At 37.4% G+C, this 23,174-nt stretch overlaps 1 non-coding gene across 1 annotated transcript; it reads right to left on the reverse strand.

Moving 5' to 3' along the window:
- Positions 1 to 11,167: 11,167 nt before the first annotated feature.
- Positions 11,168 to 11,275, reverse strand: LOC112787665 (small nucleolar RNA R71). The gene has a single exon (XR_003195065.1). It is a non-coding gene; the product is annotated as a small nucleolar RNA R71 (small nucleolar RNA).
- Positions 11,276 to 23,174: the final 11,899 nt, after the last annotated feature.

Here is a 23,174-nt window from a genome sequence, read left to right on the forward strand (position 1 = left end):
ATAATTTATACGCTTTTTGGCATTATTTTTAGTATGTTTTTAGTATATTTTAATTAGTTTTTATTATATTTTTATTAGTTTTTAAATAAAAATCACTCTTCTGGACTTTACTATGTGTTTGTGTGTTTGATAAACCTCTATTTCATGGTTTATCTTGTGCTCATTTGAGTGGTTTTTATCAACTCTTCACCCACTTATTCATATTAATTGCATGGTTTTACTTTCCCTTCCTTATTATGTGATGTATGTGAAAAACATGTTTCCTATGCTTTAATATTAATTATTTTAATTACCTTTATTTCTATTCGATGTCGTGATTAGTGTGTTGAGTAGTTTCAGATCTTCTAAGGTAGGAATGACTTAAAGGATGGAAAGGAAACATACAAAATGGAAGGAAAGCACCAAACGGAGCTTCTGAAGAAACTGGCATCCACGCAATCGCATGGATGAAGCGATCGCGTGCCAAGCGCGAATCAGCAGCGATGCGGCCGCATGACTGACGCGACCACGTGCCTTAAGCAGAACGCACATGACGCGGTCGCATGACTGACCCGATCGCGTGGCAAGGAAATGCTCCGAATGACGCGACCGCGTGATCCACACGGACGCGTGACAGAGGCCATGCACCAGAAATTGCAGAAAACGCTCATAGCGAATTCTGAAGCCCTTTTTGGCCCAAATCCAAGTCCAGAAGGCATAGACCAGAGGTTATGAAGTGGGAAAACGCATCCATTCAGGGGAGCTCGCCAATTTTCACTTTCCATGATTTAGATTTAGTTTGAGAGAGGTTCTCTCCTCTCTCTCTTAGGATTAGGATTATGATTTAGGACTTCTCTTAGTTTGTAAGAGTGACTCTCGATCTAGGTTTAATATTTACTTTAATGCTTTTATGCGTACTTATAAATGTTGCCAACTTGACTTATGAACCCTTTCCATATTATGATTTGAATTAATAATGATATTTGAGGTATTTCAGTTATTGATTGATTTCTCTTTAATTTGTGTTACCATTGTTTCCAATCTGAAGATATTCTATTCCAGCAATTTACTTTTTCTCTTTTTGGTCTTGGTTAAGAAATCAGTAACTCAACAGTTGTCAAACTCAGCATAATTGATAATCGTTATCTTGCTAATTGAACTGAACTTCAATAATCCCAACTTTTTCTTAGGAAATAAATAGGATTTGAATGTCAAACTAATTAGTTCCTTGACTTTCCTTTGCTTTAGTAAAGGTTAACTAAGTGGAATTTAGATTCAACTTTCATTATTGTTGAGAGAGATAACTAAGTTGGACTTCCAATTTCCCTTACCTTGCCAAAAGTTGCTTTATAGTATTTATTTATTTTAATTGTCATCTACTTTACTTGTCATTTAAATCATTTGTTTCTCATCTTCTAAACCCCGATCAAAACCTTTATAGCCAATAATAAGAACATACTTCCCTGCAGTTCCTTGAGAAGACGACCTGAGGTTTGAATACTCGGTTAACAATTTTTAAGGGGTTTGTTACTTGTGACACCCAAAACATTTGTATGAAAGGACTTTTGAAGGTTTAGAAACTATACTTGCAACGAGGATTTATCCGCAATTTTCTAGACCACGCAAAAGTTCTCTCATCAAAATGGCGCCGTTGCCGGGGAACTGCTAACGTGTGCCTTGTTATTGGTTATTGTAAATATTTTTCTTTTGCTTGTTTCCTTATTTTTGTTTTTTTTTCTTTTTATCTTTATTTGCTACCATGAACTCTCACCCCTCTCGCTTTGAGTTTGGTTCTAACTTTGTTGAGGGAAATAGAAGTTACAGCAGGAATATGCATCAAGGTCCGACCAATCAAGGATGGATGGAGCCAAGAGGATATAATCAACCCTTTAGGCAACAACACCTTCCAAGATATCATGGACAAAGACCATTCTACCGTGCATACCCAGCTGAAAGATATGGTGGACAACCTTGTAACTACCAACAAGCCCCACCCCGTGCATATAAACCATCCTTTCAACATAACCTCGAACCACCACACTCACAAGCTTCTCTTCACCATTCGCCACTATATGATCCTTCTTTACCCCAGTACCAATCCAATCACTCCCAATCACCACCACTTTCCTATGTATCATGTCCAAGTCCGGCAACCCGAGAAGCAGAGGTTCGCCTAAAGGAAACAATAAATAAATTTCAAACAACCATTCGACAACTGGAGCAAGTAGTAATTCAATGGGTTTCTAGACGCTCAAATACACAAGGATCAGCCACAGCCCCATGTGAACAGTCTAACGAAGAGCGTAGCATGAAGAAAATACCAGAAACTCCAGTGGATAAGACAGAGAATGAATTCGTTCTAGAACAAGTAGAAGAAGCTGTCATTGTTCAAGAAGAAGAGTTGGTTGAAGATCTAGGAGATGCTGAACCTCCATGGGAATCCAGAACTGAGGAGAACTCCGTCAAGGACGCTACAGTTGATGCTAAGGAGGATATTGTACAATCTCCAAGGCAAGTTGTTTATGAAGAATCAGACGGAACAACCCAGGACACAAATTCCCTTGATGATGATAGTCACAAGTCAAATTCTCTTAGTAATGAACTTGCATCCGCAAGTGAATTCTCTGAGATCGAAGAATCTTCCCTAAGTGAATATGAAGATGATGCGGAGGTAGATTTCTCTCAACCTCCAATCTATGACTCAAGTGATGAGGAAGACATAGAAGACTTTGACCAGGACACAGATACAATTGTAGAACCTTGCAAGGAAGTGGAGCAATTCACAGAAGAGCACAAGGGAGTGAAACTTACAGAACCACCAGAAACACCTATCCCAAGGCCATTACCACCTAATACAAGCTTCAAGTGGGTACAATCCTTAACCTTTAACTTTGCTTATTCACTTGAATATGGTTTGCTTAAAACAGATGGCCAGCTTAGAGCTCTTTGCGGCTTTAAGAGTAAGAGGGAAATGGCTCGTGCTCAGAGCTGGTGTACAAGGTTCAATAAGGTTCCACGCTTCAACTTGAAGTGCACGGATTGGTATCATGCTCAATTGAATGGATCTCAGAAAACGTTTAGTTACTATGGTGAGAATCTACCTTCTAAACCGCCGGGATGGAAAAATATATATCAAAACGAAGGCGGATTTAGAACCAAAGTTTGGGATCCTGGAAAATATTCTGATATTCATCACCCCGAGAGCCTGAAAATCTGGTTGAAGCTGCTCAGAAGCTTCACATGCCTAGTTTGGGACCCCGGAGGCTGCCGGTATTCCAAACATTGGTAGAGATTTCTAGATGAATTTAAACACAAGCCACCATAGCAGGAAGCTCATCTAATGTCCAACTTAAGGACTTTAACTAAAAGTGCTAGGTGGGAGACAACCCACCATGGTATGATCGTTCATTTTTCAATTTTTATTTCGTTTTTTTTGTTTTCAAGTTTTATTTTAGTTTATTATATTGAACCTGGAATGTTGCATCTCATTCATCATTGCATTCTGCATTTCTCATGCATATAAAAAAAACAAAAAAAAAAACAACGCACGCGACGCGGCAGCGTCGCTGATGCGTCCGCGTCACCAGTGCGCGTTTTGGAAGAAAAGAATTGAACAGAGAGTTACGCAGGAGCAGGGCTGGAGGCATGCCAATGGCACAATTCACCCCACGCGATCGCATCGCTGACGCGACCGCGTCATATGGGAATAATGGCCTCCCACGCGACCGCGTGCCCCACGCGGCCGCGTGACCAAGATTTCGACGTAATAATGGTGCACAGCCGAAAGTTGTGCTAGAGTGGTGCTGGACTGGCGCTGGACGCACAGTCCATCTCACGCGACCACGTGCCCCACGCGACCGCATCGCCTGCGCCGCACAGCTTATCCTAATTTGCCAAATATCTTATCTTTTCTTCCCTAATCCTAATTTTTCCTCCCTCCTCTCTTACTTACTTCTTCTTCCCTTCTTTCCCTTCACATTCTTATTATCTTTCATTTTATTTTATTTTAATCTATTTGCATACTTGCATTCATTGCATTTTAATTTTGTGCATAATTTTATTTTCTTTTCTGAATTTTTTTTTCCATTGGTGTTCAAAAAATTTTTCTTATTCAAACTATTGCATCTTTTCTTGAATTTACTTTGGTAACTTGTTTTACACTGTGGGATGATATTAATTATCTGCCAATGCCAACCTTTTATGATACTTGCACATTCACTTGCATTGACATGAACTTATATTGATATTTTCATTACCCACACACCTCCCCTTTGTTGCATATTCTGCACCACTGGTATGCCATGGCTTCTATTATTTTCTCACTTGCATGTTGTAGCTACCATGTAATTGAGACTCTTATTATTTGGCATTAACCCACCTAGACTATATTTATTTTCCTATCTTTATTCCTGGGTTACTCTTCTTCCCTTTTTCTTTCAGGATGGCCACCCGGAAGAGAATCGGAAGACGTTTACATGGGGAGACAGGCAAGTCAATCTGCACAATCTATAGAAAAGCATCAGTTGAAGCCACCCGTCCACTTTCACATCTTAACATGCACCGATCTTTAAGTGTGGGGAGGTCGATACCGATCTCCATGGGTTAGTATTTTTTTATCAACACCAATATTTTATTTTTCTTGTTAGTTGTTGCATTTGCATGTTTGATTGCATATTTATTTGATTTTGTGCATTTAGTTACTACTTGGTTAAAATAATAAATTTCTTTGTAAGACCCTATTTTTGAAAAATTTCACTAATTTAAAATCAAAATTTTTGTGTTAAACTTGTCAGAAGTTGTATTTGGAACACATTTTTTGAGCCAAAGAACACACAACCTGTGAGATTTTGAGCTTATTTATAGGGTTACATTATTTAACCATAAATTTTTATTCTTGTGTGTTTACTTCTCTATGATTGCAATCTTAGTTTTGTTCCATTCTATATGTCCATTATTTAGTATATTTACATGCTTGCATATGATTGAGGCCATTACTTGTTTAGCTCACTTATCCCAAAAAATAACCTACCTTTCACATCACCCTTGTTAGCCCCCTTGAGCCTTTAAATCCCCTTTTGTTCTATATTTTACCACATCACTAGCCTTAAGCGGAAAACAAATTAATTATCCCAATTAAATCTTTGGTTAGCTTAAGATAGAAATTGTGTATCAAATAAGTGTGGGGAAATTATGGGAACATGGGTTAATAAGGGAATGTAACATGTTTCTAATTTATTAGGAATTTGGGAACCTACTCATAAAAAACCAAAATAGAAAAATAATAAAAAATCCATGTGCATTGATAAGTTATGTTTATTTCTCTACAAAAAAAAAAGAAAAAGAAAAAGAGAAAAAGAAAAAAAGAAAAAAAATATAATATATATAATATAAATAAATAAATAAGGAGACAAAATTACCCCAATGTTAAGTTAATAAAAGATCAATGCACATGTGATAAAAAAATTAAAATTTGGTACATGAGTATGGAAATTATACAAAAGTGAAAATTATGGGTAGCTAGGCATGAATTTAAAAGTATATAGAGTATATGTATATTAGGTAAGAGCTTAGGTTAATTGAAGATTCATATTATAGCTCACTTGGCCATACATATATCCTTACCTTTACCTCAGCCCCATTACAACCTTGAAAAGACCTCATGATGTTTGCATTGGTATGCTAAATATTTGTTGATTGGTTAGATGAAGAACAAAGTTTAGAAAGCATGATTAGAGAAGAGTAGAGTGAATTACCCTATACACTTGAGAGATTAGAGTGCATATACACTACCTGTAAGGGTTCAATGCATAATTCTATGTTCCCTGCTTTTATGAGCTATCTTCTTACAAGTTTACTTGTCTTTACTTTATATGATTTGAATTAGTGAAATCTGATTTATGTTTGTCTTGGGGAACTTATTTACTTTTAACCAAGTAGGTAAAAACATTTTTTGCATGTAGTTGCATTCATATAGATAGGTTGCATTTCATACATCCTACCATTCCTCTTCATCTTTATAGTTTTTCTTGAGCTTAGCATGAGGACATGCTATTGTTTAAGTGTGGGGAGGTTGATAAACCTCTATTTCATGGTTTATCTTGTGCTCATTTGAGTGGTTTTTATCAACTCTTCACCCACTTATTCATATTAATTGCATGGTTTTACTTTCCTTTCCTTATTATGTGATGTATGTGAAAAACATGTTTCCTATGCTTTAATATTAATTATTTTAATTACCTTTATTTCCATTCGATGCCGTGATTAGTGTGTTGAGTAGTTTCAGATCTTCTAAGGTAGGAATGACTTAAAGGATGGAAAGAAAACATACAAAAATGGAAGGAAAGCACCAAACGGAGCTTCTGAAGAAACTGGCATCCACGCGATCGCATGGACGAAGCGATCGCGTGCCAAGCGCGAATCAGCAGCGACACGGCCGCATGACTGACGCGACCGCGCGCCTTAAGCAGAACGCACATGACGCGGTCGCATGACTGATGCGACCGCGTGGCAAGGAAATGCTCCGAATGACGCGACCGCGTGACCCACGCGGACGCGTGACAGAGGCCACGCACCAGAAATTACAGAAAACGCTGATAGAAAATTCTGAAGCCCTTTTTGGCCCAAATCCAAGTCCAGAAGGCATAGACCAAAGGTTATGAAGTGGGGAAACGCATCCATTCAGTGGAGCTCGCCAATTTTCACTTTCCATGATTTAGATTTAGTTTGAGAGAGGTTCTCTCCTCTCTCTCTTAGGATTAGGATTAGGATTTAGGACTTCTCTTAGTTTGTAAGAGTGACTCTTGATCCAGGTTTAATATTTACTTTAATGCTTTTATGCGTACTTATAAATGTTGCCAACTTGACTTATGAACCCTTTCCATATTATGATTTGAATTAATAATGATATTTGAGGTATTTCAGTTATTGATTGATTTCTCTTTAATTTGTGTTACCATTGTTTCCAATCTGAAGATATTCTATTCCAGCAATTTACTTTTTCTCTTTTTGGTCTTGGTTAAGAAATCAATAACTCAACAGTTGTCAAACTCAGCATAATTGATAATCGTTATCTTGCTAATTAAACTGAACTTCAATAATCCCAACTTTTTCTTAGGAAATAAATAGGATTCGAATGTCAAACTAATTAGTCCCTTGACTTTCATTTGCTTTAGTAAAGGTTAACTAAGTACAATTTAGATTCAACTTTCATTATTGTTGAGAGAGATAACTAAGTTGGACTTCCAATTTCCCTTACCTTGCCAAAAGTTGCTTTATAGTATTTATTTATTTTAATTGCCATCTACTTTACTTGTCATTTAAATCACTTGCTTCTCATCTTCTAAACCCCAATCACAACCTTTATAGCCAATAATAAGAACATACTTCCCTGCAGTTCCTTGAGAAGACGACCCGAGGTTTGAATACTCGGTTAACAATTTTTAAGGGGTTTGTTACTTGTGACACCCAAAACGTTTGTATGAAAGGACTTTTGAAGGTTTAGAAACTATACTTGCAACGAGGATTTATCCACATTTTTCTAGACCATGCAAAAGTTCTCTCATCAGTATTTTTCTGTGATTTCAGGTATTTTCTGGCTGAAATTGAGGGACCTGAGCAAAAATCTGATTCAGAGGCTGAAAAAGGACTGCAGATGCTGTTGGATTCTGACCTCCCTGCACTCAAAGTGGACTTTCTGGAGCTACAGAAGCCCAATTGGCGCGCTCTCAATTGCGTTGGAAAGTAGACATCCTGGGCTTTCCAGCAATATATAATAGTTCATACTTTGCCCGAAATTTGATGGCCCAAACAGGCGTTCCAAGTCAGCTCAAGAATTCTGGCGTTTAACTCCAAAACTGGCACAAAAGCTGGAGTTAAACGCCCAAACTGGCACAAAAGCTGACGTTTAACTCCAAGAGAAGTCTCTACACGAAAATGCTTCAATACTCAGCCCAAGCACACACCAAGTGGGCCCGGAAGAAGATTTCTGCATTAATTACTGATTTCTGTAAACCCTAGGCTACTAGTTCTCTATAAATAGGACCTTTTGCTATTGTATTTTCATCTTTAAGTAGTCTTATGCTATCTTAGATCACGTTTTGGGGGCTGGCCTCACGGCCATGCCTGAACCTTGTTCTTATGTATTTTCAACGGTAGAGTTTCTACACACCATAGATTAAGGTGTGGAGCTCTGCTGTTCCTCGAGTATTAATGCAATTACTATTGTTCTTCTATTCAATTCAGCTTATTCTTGTTCTAAGATATCACTTGTTTTTTAACTTGATGAATGTGATGATCCGTGACACTCATCATCATTCTCACCTATGAACGTGTGCCTGACAACCACCTCCGTTCTACCTTCAATTGAGTGTGTATCTCTTGGATTCCTTAATCAGAATCTTCATGGTATAAGCTAGAATCCATTGGCGGCCATTCTTGAGAATCTGGAAAGTCTAAACCTTGTCTGTGGTATTCCGAGTAGGATTCAAGGATTGAATGACTGTGACGAGCTTCAAACTCGCGAGTGTTGGGCGTTAGTGACAGACGCAAAAGAATCACTGGATTCTATTCCGACATGATCGAGAACCGACAGATGATTACCCGTGCTGTGACAAAGTGCGTTGAACATTTTCACTGAGAGGACGGGATTGTAGCCATTGACAACGGTGATGCCCAACATACAGCTTGCCATGGAAAGGAGTATGAATGATTGGATGAAGACAGTAGAAAAGCAGAGAGACGAAAGGGACAAAGCATCTTCATACGCTTATCTGAAATCCACCAATGAATTACATAAGTATCTCTATCTTTACTTTATGTTTATTTTCATCACCTTAAACTCCATAACCATTTGAATCCGCCTGACTGAGATTTACAAGATGACCATAGCTTGCTTCAAGCCGACAATCTCCGTGGGATCGACCCTTACTCACGTAAGGTTTATTACTTGGATGACCCAGTGCACTTGCTGGTTAGTTGTGCGAAATTGTGACAAAGTGTGATTCACGTTTGAGAGCACCAAGTTTTTGGCGCCATTGTTGATGATCACAATTTCGTGCACCAAGTTTTTGGCGCCGTTGCCTGGGATTGTTCGAGTTTGGACAACTGACGGTTCATCTTGTTGCTTAGATTAGGTATCTTTTCTTCAGAATTTTTAAGAATGAATTCTAGAGTTTCAAGGTGATGTTTCCACCATCACAAAAGCTGATTGATTCTCATCAATTTAGCTATTGAATGTAATGTCCTGCTGAAGCTTGGCCAAACAAGTCTAATCTTTTTAGATTGAAGCTTTAGACTAACATTACATGATTCCTGGAATTCTTATTAAAAGTTTTGATTCTCTTTATTTTCTTTTCCATATAAGTTTCGAAAAATACAAAAAAAATTTTAAAATCATAAAACCAAAAATATTTTATGTTTCTTGTTTGAGTCTAGTATTAAGTTTGGTGTCAATTGCATGTTTCTGTTCTTCTTGCATTTTTTGAATTCATGCATGTTCTTCATTAATCTTCAAGTTGTTCTTGTTGATTTCCTTGCTATGATCTTTAAATTCTCTTGTTTAGTGTGTTTTGTTGTTTTTCATATGCATTTTTTACATTGTTATAGTCCTTAGTATACAAACATTTTAAGTTTGGTGTCCTGCATGCATTGTTTATTTGATCTTAGTTGTATTTTTATTGTTTCTCATCATTAAAAATCCAAAAATATTTTCAAAATTGTGTCTTTTCAAGTCAATAATACAGAGAATCGAAGATTCAGAACATTCAGCAGAGGAATCAAACAGAAAAAGCTGGGCGTTCAAAACGCCCAATGAAGAAGGAAAAATGGCGTTTAAACGCCAGCCAGGGCACCTGGCTGGGCGTTTAACACCCAAAAAGGTAGAGATTTGGGCGTTAAACGCCAGAATGGGCACCATTCTGGGCGTTTAACGCCAGGATGATACTAGAGGGAAGATTTTGTTTTTAATTCACAATTTTTTTCAAGTTTTCATATTTTTTCAAAATCAAATCTTTTTCAAATCATATCTTTTCAATCATATCTCTTTCAAAATCAATTTCTTTCCATTTTATATTTATTTTTACTATTTTCAAAAATCCTTGCTAAAATTAAAGATTTACTTTAAAAATTTTCAAGTTGTTACTTGCCTATTAAGAAAGGATTAAATTTTAAATTTCAGAATCATATCTTCTAATTTCTTGTTAGTCAAGTAATCAACTTTAGTTTCAAAACTTTCTCTTTTTTTTAATTTGATTTTCAAATCATATATTTTCAAACATATCTTTTCAATCACATCTTTTTCAAAATTAATTTTTTTTTCAATCATATCTTTTTCTAATTTCAAAATCTTTTTCAAAAATCACTTTATTTCTTTCCCAACCTTAGTTTTCGAAAATCTCAATCAAATTTTCAAATTTCTTTTTAAAATCTTTTAATTAATTTTTGAAAATTCTTCCCCTCTTCTCACATCATTCGATTTAAAGGACTAAGACTCCTCATCAAGGTGCAATTCGAACTCCCTCCTTCTGTATATGTTCGGATTCTCCTCCATCTACCACCTCCTTCTATTCTTCTTTTCCTCTGACACCTCAAGGAATCTCTATACTGTGACATAGAGGATTCCCTACTTGCTTGTTCTCTTCTCTTTCATATGAGCAGGAACAAAGATAAAGTGATACTTGTTCAAGCTGATCCTGAACCTGAAAGGACCTTGAAGAGAAAGCTAAGAGAAGCTAAAGAACAATTCTCTTTAGAGGGCCTAACAGAACTCTTCAAAGAAGAAGAAACCATGGCAGTCGAAAACAACAACAATACCAACAATGCAAGGAAGGTGCTTGGTGACTTTACTGCACCTACTCCTGATTTCTATGGGAGAAGCATCTTAATCCCTGCCATTGGAGCAAACAACTTTGAGCTTAAGCCTCAATTAGTTTCTCTAATGCAACAGAATTGCAAGTTTCATGGACTTCCATTGGAAGATCCTCATCAGTTCTTAGCTGAATTCTTGCAAATCTGTGACACTGTCAAGACCAATGGGATTGACCCTGAAGTCTACAGACTTATGCTCTTTCCTTTTGCTGTAAGAGACAGAGCTAGGACATAGTTAGATTCACAACCTAAAGAAAGCCTGAACTCTTGGGAAAATCTAGTCAATGCCTTCTTGGCAAAGTTCTTTTCACCTCAAAAATTGAGTAAGCTTAGAGTGGAAGTCTAAACCTTTAGACAGAAGGATGGTGAGTCCCTCTATGAAGCTTGGGAGAGATACAAGCAATTGATCAGAAGGTGCCCTTCTGACATGCTTTCAGAATGGAGCATCATAGGAATCTTCTATGATGGTCTGTCTGAACTATCCAAGATGTCATTGGATAGCTCTGCTGGAGGATCTCTTCATCTGAAGAAGACGCCTGCAGAAGCTCAAGAACTCATTGAAATGGTTGCAAATAACCAATTCATGTACACCTCTGAAAGGAATCCTATGAATAATGGGACAACTCAGAAAAAAGGGAGTTCTTGAGATTGATACTCTGAATGTCATATTGGTTCAGAATAAAATATTAACCCAACAAGTTAATATAATTTCTCAAAGTCTGTCTGGAATGCAAGCAGCAACAGGCAGTACTAAGGAAGCTTCCTCTGAAGAAGAAGCTTATGATCCTGAGAACCCAGCAATGGAAGAGGTGAATTACATGGGAGAACCCTATGGAAACACCTATAATCCTTCATGGAGAAATCATCCAAATCTCTCATGGAATGATCAACAGAGACCTCAACAAGGTTTCAACAACAATAATGGTAGAAGAAACAGGTTTAGCAATGGCAAGCCTTTTCCATCATCTTCTCAGCAACAGACAGAGAATTCTAAGCAGAGCCACTCTGACTTAGCAACCATTGTCTCTGATTTAATCAAAACCACTCAAAGTTTCATGACTGAAACAAGGTCTTCCATTAGAAATTTGGAGGCACAATCGGGTCAGCTGAGTAAGAAAATTACTGAACTCCCTCCTAACACTCTCCCAAGCAATACAGAAGAGAATCCAAAAAGAGAGTGCAAGGCCATAACCACAACCCTCACGGCCGAACATGGAGAGGAGAAAGAGGCAGTGATTCCCACTGAGGAAGACCTCAATGGATGTCCGCTGACCTCCATGGAGTTCCCTAATGAGAAACCATGGGAATCTGAGGCTCACACTGAGACCATAGAGATTCCATTGAATTTACTTCTGCCATTCATGAGTTCTGATGAGTATTCTTCCTCTGAAGAGGATGAAGATGTTACTGAAGAGCAAGTTGCTAAATACCTTGGAGCAATCATGAAGCTAAATGCCAAGTTATTTGGTAATGAGACTTGGGAGGATGAACCTCCATTGCTCATCAAAGAACTGGATGACTTGACTAGGCAGAGATTACCTCAAAAGAGACAGGACCCTGGAAAATTCTCAATCCCTTGTACCATAGGTACCATGACCTTTAAGAAGGCTTTGTGTGACCTAGGGTCAAGCATAAACCTTATGCCTCTCTCTGTAATGGAGAAGCTAGGGATCATTAAGGTACAAGCTGCAAGAATCTCACTAGAGATGGCAGACAATTCAAAGAAACAGGCTTATGGACTTGTAGAGGATGTCTTGGTAAAGGTTGAAGACCATTACATCCCTGCTGATTTCATGATCCTAGAGACTGGGAAGTGTATGGATGAATCCATCATCCTTGGCAGACCCTTCCTAGCCACAGCAAAGGCTGTGATTGATGTTGACAGAGGAGAATTGATCATTCAAGTGAATGAAGACTCCCTTGTGTTTAAGGCTCAAGGATATCCCTCTGTAACCATGGAGAGGAAGCATGAAGTGCTTCTCTCAATACAGAGTCAAACAGAGCCCCCACAGTCAAACTCTAAGTTTGGTGTTGGGAGGCCACAACCAAACTTTAAGTTTGGTGTTGAACCCCCACATTCAAACTCTAAGTTTGGTGTTGGGAGGTTCCAACATTGCTCTGAACATCTGTGAGGCTCTATGAGAGCCACTGTCAAGCTATTGACATTAAAGAAGCGCTTGTTGGGAGGCAACCCAATTTTTACTTATCTATGTTAAATTTCTATTTTCTATTGTTATTTTATGTTTTCTGTAGGTTGATGATCATGTGAAGTCACAAAAATAATTGAAAAAGCAAAAACAAAGTGAAAAACAGAATGAAAAATAGAACACCCTGGAGGAGACAGTTACTGGCGTTTAAACGCCAGTAAAGGTAGCAGAATGGGCGTTAAACGCCCAGTCTGGCCTCATTCTGGGCGTTTAACGCCAGAAAAGGGCACCAGACTGGCGTTTAACGCCAGGAATGGGCAAGAAACTGGCGTTAAACGCCAGAAATGGGCAGCAGCCTGGCGTTTAACACCAGGATTGGCAGAAAGGGGCATTTTGCACGCCACTTGGTGCAGGGATGAGATATCCTTGACACCTCAGGATCTGTGGACCCCACAGGATCCCCACCTACCCTACTACTCTCTCCCTCTTCTTCACCCATTCACCAATCACCTCAATACCTCTTCCCCAAAAACCCCTCACCTATCAAATCCCACCATTCTCTTCACCACTCACATCCATCCTTCATAAAACCCCCACCTACCTCACCATTCAAATTCAAACCACTTTTCCTCCCAAACCAACCCTCTATAGCCGAACCATACACACTCTTTCACCCCTATATAAACCCATCTTCACTCCTTCATTTTCACACAACCTAAACACCACTTCTCCCCCTTGGCCGAAACACAAAGTCCACTCCATCTCCTCTATTTCTTCTTCTTCTACTCTCTTCTTTCTTCTTTTGCTCGAGGATGAGTAGCCTTCTAAGTTTGGTGTGGTAAAAGCTAAAGCTTTTTATTTTTCATAACCATTTATGGCACCAAAGGCCAGAGAAACCTCTAGAAAGAGGAAAGGGAAGGCAAAAGCTTCCACCTCCGAGTCATGGGAGATGGAGAGATTCCTCTCAAGGGTGCATCAAGACCACTTCTATGAAGTTGTGGCCAAGAAGAAAGTGATCCCCGAGGTCCCTTTCAAGCTCAAAAAGAATGAGTATCCGGAGATCCGACATGAGATCCGAAGAAGAGGTTGGGAAGTTCTCACCAACCCCATTCAACAAGTCGAAATCTTAATGGTTCAAGAGTTCTATGCCAATGCATGGATCACTAAGAACCATGATCAAAGTGTGAACCCGGACCCCAAGAATTGGCTTACAATGGTTCGAGGAAAATATTTAGACTTTAGTCCGGAAAATGTAAGGTTGGAATTCATGATGCAAGGAGATGCACACCCATACACTAGAAGGGTCAACTTTGATCAAAGGTTGGTCCAAATCCTCATGGACATATGTGAAAAGGGCGCTCAATGGAAGAGAGATTCAAGAGGGAAGCCGGTTCAACTAAGAAGGCATGACCTCAAGCCCGTGGCTAGGGGATGGTTGGAGTTCATCCAACGCTCAATCATTCCCACTAGCAACCGGTCCGAAGCTACTATAGACCGGGCTATCATGATATATAGCATCATGATTGGAGAGGAAGTGGAAGTTCATGAGGTTATATCCCAAGAACTCTACAAGGTGGCGGACAAGTCCTCTCCTTTGGCAAGGTTAGCCTTCCCTCATCTTATTTGTCACCTTTGCAATTCGGTTGGAATTGACATAGAGGGAGACATTCTCATTGATGAGGACAAACCCATCACTAAGAAAAGGATGGAGAAAACAAGAGAACCTCATCAAGAGCATGAGGAAATTCCTCATCATGAAATCCCTGAGATGCCTCAAGGGATGCATCTTCCTCCACAAAACTATTGGGAGCAAATCAATACCTCCCTAGGAGAATTAAGTTCCAACATGGGACAACTAAGGGTGGAGCACCAAGAGCATTCCATCCTCCTCCATGAAATCAGAGAAGATCAAAGAACCATGAGAGAGGAGCAACAAAGGCAAGGAAGAGACATTGAGGAGCTCAAGCACTCCATAAGATCTTCAAGAAGAAGAACAAGCCGCCATCACTAAGGTGGACTCGTTCTTTAACTTCCTTGTTCTTTATTTTCCTGTTTTTCGAAAATTATGCTTTATGTTTATCTATGTTTGTGTCTTTATTACATGATCATGAGTGTCTATGCCTTAAAGCTATGAAAATGAATCCATCACCTTTCTTAAATAAAAAATATTTTTAATTGAAAAAGAAAAAGAAGTACATGAATTTTGAATTTTAAAATAGTTTAATTATTTTGATGTGGTGGCAATGCTATTGTTTTTCTGAATGAATGCTTGAACAGTGCATATTTTTTAATTTGATTGTTTATGAATGTTAAAATTGTTGGCTCTTGAAAGAATGAAAGGAAAAGGAGAAATGTTATCTGATGATCTGAAAAATCATAAAATTGATTCTTGAAGCAAGAAAAAGCAGTGAAAAGCTTGCAAAAAAAAAAGCAAGCAGAAAAAGCCAATACCCCTTTAAACCAAAAGGCAAGGGTGATAAAAAGGATCCAAGGCTTTGAGCATCAGTGGATAGGAGGGCCCACAGGAATAAAATCCTGGCCTAAGCGGCTAAACCAAGCTGTCCCTAACTATGTGCTTGTGGCGTGAAGGTGTCAAGTGAAAACTTGAGACTGAGCGGTTAAAGTCGAGGTCCAAAGCAAAAAGAAGAGTGTGCTTCAGAACCCTGGATACCTCTAATTGGGGACTCTAGCAAAGCTGAGTCACAATCTGAAAAGGTTCACCTAGTTATGTGTCTGTGGCATTTATGTATCCGGTGGTAATACTGGAAAACAAAGTGCTTAGGGCCACGGCCAAGACTCATAAAGCAGCTGTGTTCAAGAATCAACATACTTAACTAGGAGAGTCAATAACACTATCTGGATTTTGAATTCCTATAGATGCCAATCATTCTGAACTTCAAAGGATAAAGTGAGATGCCAAAACTGTTCAGAAGCAAAAAGCTAAAAGCCCCGCTCATCTAATTAATACTGATCTTCATAGATGTTTTTGGAATTCATTGTATATTCTCTTCTTTTTATCCTATTTGATTTTCAGTTGCTTGGGGACAAGCAACAATTTAAGTTTGGTGTTGTGATGAGCAGATAATTTATACGCTTTTTGGCATTGTTTTTAGTATATTTTAATTAGTTTTTATTATATTTTTATTAATTTTTAAATAAAAATCACTCTTCTTGACTTTACTATGAGTTTGTGTGTTTTTCTGTAATTTCAGGTATTTTCTAGCTGAAATTGAGGGACCTGAGCAAAAATCTTATTCAGAGGCTGAAAAAGGACTGCAGATGCTGTTGGATTCTGACCTCCCTGCACTCAAAGTGGATTTTCTGGAGCTACAGAAGCCCAATTGGCGCGCTCTCAATTGCGTTGGAAAGTAGACATCCTGTGCTTTCCAGCAATATATAATAGTCCATACTTTGTCCGAGATTTGATGGCCCAAACAGGCGTTCCAAGTCAGCTCAAGAATTCTGGCGTTTAACTCCAAAACTGGCACAAAAGCTGGAGTTAAACGCCCAAACTAGCACAAAAGCTAGCGTTTAACTCCAAGAGAAGTCTCTACACGAAATTTCTTCAATACTCAGCCCAAGCACACACCAAGTGGGCCCGGAAGAAGATTTCTGCATTAATTACTAATTTTTGTAAACCCTAGGCTACTAGTTCTCTATAAATAGGACCTTTTGCTATTGTATTTTCATCTTTGAGTAGTCTTATGCTATCTTAGATCACGTTTTGGGGGCTGGCCTCACGGCCATGCCTGAACCTTGTTCTTATGTATTTTCAACGGTAGAGTTTCTACACACCATAGATTAAGGTGTGGAGCTCTGCTGTACCTCGAGTATTAATGCAATTACTATTGTTCTTCTATTCAATTCAGCTTATTCTTGTTCTAAGATATCACTTGTTCTTCAACTTGATGAATGTGATGATCCGTGACACTCATCATCATTCTCACCTATGAACGTGTGCCTGACAACCACCTCCGTTCTACCTTCGATTGAGTGTGTATCTCTTGGATTCCTTAATCAGAATCTTCGTGGTATAAGCTAGAATCCATTGGCGGCCATTCTTGAGAATCCGGAAAGTCTAAACCTTGTCTGTGGTATTCCGAGTAGGATTCAAGGATTGAATGACTGTGACGAGCTTCAAACTCGTGAGTGTTGGGCATTAGTGACAGACGCAAAAGAATCATTGGATTCTATTCCGACATGATCGAGAACCGACAGATGATTAGCTGTGCTGTGACAGAGTGCGTTGAACATTTTCACTGAGAGGACGGGATTGTAGCCATTAACAACGGTGATGCCCAACATACAGCTTGCTATGGAAAGGAGTATGAATGATTGGATGAAGACAGTAGGAAAGCAGAGAGACGAAAGGGACAAAACATCTTCATACGCTTATCTGAAATCCACCAATGAATTACATAAGTATCTCTATCTTTACTTTATGTTTATTTTCATCACCTTAAACTCCATAACCATTTGAATCCTCCTGACTAAGATTTACAAGATGACCATAGCTTGCTTCAAGTCGACAATCTCCATGGGATCGACCCTTACTCACGTAAGGATTATTACTTGGACGACTCAGTGCACTTGCTAGTTAGTTGTGCGAAATTGTGACAAAGTGTGATTCACGTTTGAGAGCACCAAGTTTTTGGCGCCATTGTTGATGATCACAATTTCGTGCACCAATGGGCAGCCACGAGGTCGACTCCACGACGACACAGAATCGCACAGTGGAGCGGAGACTACGAATTTTGCACACCGTGGAGGAGGAAGCAGAGATTTCACGCATTGTGCTTGTGGAGGAGAGGCAAAAGGTTGACGCCGGGGAGAAAAGGATGGATGGCAGTCGCGCGACTCCATAACCACGCAGAGGTGCAGAGTAGAGCAGGGATTAGGGATTAGGGATTTCGGCAGATGTTAAGGGAGGGGGTGTTGGTTATAAGATAAAAAAGAGATTGAATAAATGAAAATTGATATAAAGGTTCTGATTACCGGCGGTTCTTCATGCAGTAGCCGCTAATCAATCAAATGATGCGGCAGTGGAATTACAATGGCTGGTATATCTGTTATCTGCGGCAATTGGATGAACGGCCGGCAATTTTTGGCCAGTATCCTCCGCCTCTCGTAGTGGGAGGAGGGGAGAACTCTTTAATTTTGGAGGGAAAGATTTGATTTCAATTGCGATGAGGGAGTGACATACGGGATATGGTATATTTTGGTTGTAAAATTAGTAAGGAGGAGGGAAGAATTCTTTAATTTTGAAGGAAAAGATTTAATTTCAATTATAATGAGAGAGTGACATGTGACATATTTTGGTTGTAAAATTAATAAAGAGGAGAGGATAATTTCTTAATTTTGGAGGGAAAGATTTGATTCCAATTGCAATGAAAAAGTGACATGTGGCATATTTTGGTTGTAAAATTAGAGATATATATATAAATATATAATAGATTTTGGAGAGATAGATTTGATTCCAATTGCAATGAGAAAGTGATATGTGGCACATTTTGGTTGTAAAATTAGAAATATATAATAGATTTTGGAGAGAAAAATTTGATTCTAATTACAATGAGAAAGTGACATGTGGTACATTTTGATGGTAAAATTAAAAATATATAATAGATTTAAAATTTAATTATTTATTTCTTTTGGTGTAAGTTTATAACTGATAAAAAAATCAGTACATGCTAATTATTTTTATTTATTTATTTATTTCTGGGTTGGGGAGGGGGCGGGGGGTTGTTAGTTAGTAGACATTCATAATTTAGTATATAATATTCTATCTGAAGAATCCTTCCTAATCTTATCTTAAGGCACCTTAAGGATCATTCACATGGAATTTAAAGAAAACATCTAGCATAGAATAAGAGAAGAGAGACAAGGAATAATTATCAAAATAACTAACAGTGCATTCTTTCTGTACAATTTTGCCGCTATATTTATTGTAATAATAATCATATATTAATGTGATTTATGTCAAATATATTACACATTTTTTTTCATAATATCTCCTAAATCAATGATTAATTCACTATGAATCTAATTTGAATCGTCTAAACAGACGATTAAAGTAACTACTGGCCAACCAAATTAATTGTCACATATACTAAACATGATAACATTCAAAGTCAAACAAACCCGTTTAGCATCGAGTATATCTAAGATTGTCAAAACAAACTACATAATTATTTGGAATTAAGTAATCAAGTCATCGATGCCCTTTGTCTGCATAAGATGATGATGTACATGCACCAAATTATTAAAATAGATAACGAATATATATGATGCTAGATTTAAAATGTCTCTACCATACGCCATTCATATCTCTTGCTGAATATCAAATTAGACACGATCCACTTTTTTAAGGAAAAAGATTTTTATAAATAATTTCCATACCATGTTTATGATGTGAGTAATAAATAAAAGCGATTGCTGAGAGACATAATAAACTATCTTGGCTTATAGAGATTTCTCGGGCTTGTTAAAATTAAAGATGTATTATATAGAATTATAGATCATACAATTAGTACAAGTATTTATGAGCTGCGTAGTTAGCTATAATACTAGTTATCATGGATCTTAATTAGTTCATTAGGTGAGTAACTACTTCTATTTATGGAAAACTCCATATTTAGTATTTGGAAGGTGAAAAATTACCTCTCATAATTATAATCATAGAACATAAATTTATAAGAATAAAATATAGGATTATGGTGAATAATTTTCTTATTTTAGATTAACGTTTCTATAGATCAAGTATATTTGTGAGAGATTCCAACAATCAAATCAGTTGAAATACAAAAGATATAAAAATTAAAATTCAATGACATACTTTAAAAAGATGTTAAACCTTTTATTTATAATATTTAAAAGAAATAGATAAATTCGTATAAAATTTACTCAAAATTCTACGTGAATATAATTCATATTATACTCTATACAAGTCAGCATGTTTCCAGATATATTTTTGGATAAAAGATAGTACCATTTAGTTAATTAATAAGCTTGAATAAGGTTTGCAAATTTTTTTTACACAATGCAATACCTCATACCACATGAAGATCATTTGAGAGGAATTAAACAGATTCTAACCCATTATTATTACTATTGTTTTTGGCGGTGTTGCTACAAATCTCCTAAAATGACTTTAGCATCTCCTTATTCCTTCGTAATGGTGTTTTGTGACTTTCAATATGCAATTAATTTTACTCCATATTAAATACGTAGAAAAAAAATCAATTATCAAACGAATATGAAATTTAAATGTATAATTCTTGAATTTTTAGAGGTACGTTTTTAAATTTTAACTAATAAAAAAAATGAGTTCTACTGTTTTATTTATTAAAATATTTTTAATTATGCATATTCAATATAGGTAAATATAAAATGGTGGAATCGATTATTTAACGATAATATTAGAAAGACAATAATTTAAAGTTATTTTATTTTATTTAATTTACGTAAGTAATATTTATAATTACATATTTATTATATTTAATATTATTCGATTATTCTAATAATCAAAAAATACAAAATATAATAAATAATAATTAAAAATATAAAAAATAATTTTAAATTATTTTATATTAATTTTTTATATTTTTGCAAATATCTTTTATCAATGGACATTTAAAAAAGGATATCGTAATTAAGTGTGTGAGAGTGTCATATTCATAGCTATCAAAATCAGACTGAATTTACTGGTTTGATCGAAAATCGATGAACTCATTATAAAGTCGGTCCGACTGAGAAATCTGACCATAGAAGAAAAAAAAACTGATGTTTTTTTAACCTACTATCCCCCCCTAAACGATGTCAATTTGTTGGTTTTGAAAAAAATTCCTAACCTAAATGATCGAAGAATCCATTCATCTCTCTCAATCTCACTCAGCCTCGCCTTCTAGAGGCACTCTCTCACTGTCTCACACTAAAAAAAAATCATTGGGCACCGCCACTGCATGGTTGTTGTAATGATCACCGACTCCTTTGCCTTGTCTTGTCGGCTCTTGTGTGTCTCCATCACTGCGTCGTCGCCTCCGTTTATGGCTTTCCTACACTGCATCGTCGCGTCTTGTTGCTCGTGTGAGTTTGTCGTCGTCGTCGCGTCGTCGTTTAGTGTTGGTTACCGTCCCTGCTGCATCCCCTTCGCCAATCTTTGTTTTGATGTCGCTGCTGCATAGTTTGGTTTTTCTCATCTCTGCCCGCGTTCTTTCATCATCACCATCTATCATTGGTTCTGCTCCTTCTTCCTTCATTTTTTTATTTGGATCTCTGTTTTTTTTCTAGGTCTTTAATTTCATTTTTCACATTGCTGGAGCAATTAAAACGAGGTGAATGACTTGAAATTTGTCACTACTCACTAATTATAATAATTGTTTGTTATATGTCTAGTTTCTATTTTAGCTAAATGACTGTTGTGTTGAAATATATTAGGACATGATTGTGTTAGAAATATCTTTTCTCAACTGATGTTTGATGAAATGCTTCAATGCCACTATTTTTCATAATGTTTGTGTGCTTCATTTTTTTTTCTATCAGTCTTATGATTATAACGCTTATAATCTATTTGGTTTGAAGCTAAGGTTTGCAAAACCTAATAAATATTTTGTTAAATGCTCTTAGAAAAGGGTGAGTATGATCTTGTTCGAAGCTATATATGTTAAAAAATACTATATTTTATGACAGAATATCAAACATGAGTTTCTTTACAGAAACGTGTTTATCTTACTTCTTTTAATAACTATGTAAGTTTAATTTACAGCAAATAAATGTATCAAGTCAAGATGTGATTGGAAGTATCTTAATTTTAGGTATTTCAAATGTTAATAAATATATGTATTTTATTGAGGGAAGTGTTTCGGTTGAGGTCTTTCGGTGAAGTTTGGACTATTCTTGGAACTATAAGGGAATTGTTTGAGAGGTGGATCGGTAGGCATAAGCGAAAACAAGATCAGAAGAAGTGGCTTACAAGGTTCTTTGCAATGATTTGGAACATTTGAGTGGAACACAATGTTAGGATCTTCAATAACAAGGAAGCAGGTGTTGAGTTCGTAATCAGGAAGACGATTCTGAGCTACAAAGAATGGGCCAATAGTAATCCTTTTGATTGTTGATGACAATGCCGGAAATTTCAGGATTTTTATGTAATTTTATGTAGTGCTTCCGTTTGCTCCACATTATTGTGTTGAGCTTTCTTTGGTTCAAAAAAAATAAATATATGTATTTTAAATTTTAATTTTAAGTCTTTGACTATTTTTATTTTTTATTGAAAAAGTATAGGGTACCAATATATTATCTGCCAACTTATTGCCAATAATAATTAATTATTATATTTTAATTACAATTAGCATTGAATTGACCTAAATTAATAAAAAAATTTGAATTATAAGAATTTGTAACCGTGCCAAGGAGAGCTGCAACATGAATTTAGGAAGGTGTCACCCAACCCTCTTCCGCAGCAACCCCTCTGCGTTCTCCCTCACCCCGGCTTGCATCCTCTGCCTCCACCATTGCTGTCCCTGCACGACGTGCCAAGCATGCTTGCCCACATTACGCCTCTGCGATCGCCGCGTCGCATCCCCTCCGCCACTATCGTCTTCGTCATCAAGTCGTGGAGCTTTCACCACTATCGTCTTCACCGCCATGCGGAACCCCCTCCCTGTGAAGCTGCCGTTGCTGCATCGCGCCGTTAGTTGCACTGCTCAGAATGCGTGCAGTGATTCGCGTCTGCACCGCCGTTGCGGCATCCACCCCACCCACGATTCTCTGGGCAGTGCTGGTGCCATCTGCAACCAATTCCCATCGCCGCAATGCGTGCTTTGCATGCGCAATTTTCTCCTCTGCAGGACCACTGTGGCACCTTTCCTCTCACGATCTGCATTGCCACCGTCCACCATAGCGCGCTCCCTCTATCTCGTTTCTACCTTCTCAATTCGATCAAAGACATTTTCACTAGAAAATACATGTATAAGGAGACACATGTATCTATGAGACACATCTACAAAGACACTTCTATTAGACACATCCATAAAAAAGACACTTTCATTAGATACATTCCCAAAGACACTTCCATTAAATACAATCATAAATAAGAACTGACAGAAGTTGATAGAATCTTTGTTGGTTATATAGCAAAATTGTTTTTTATTTATTTGGAATCGATGACCAATTCGATTGTGACAA

The sequence above is a fragment of the Arachis hypogaea genome, chromosome 20 (assembly GCF_003086295.3).
Source record: "Arachis hypogaea cultivar Tifrunner chromosome 20, arahy.Tifrunner.gnm2.J5K5, whole genome shotgun sequence".
NCBI lineage: Eukaryota > Viridiplantae > Streptophyta > Magnoliopsida > Fabales > Fabaceae > Arachis > Arachis hypogaea.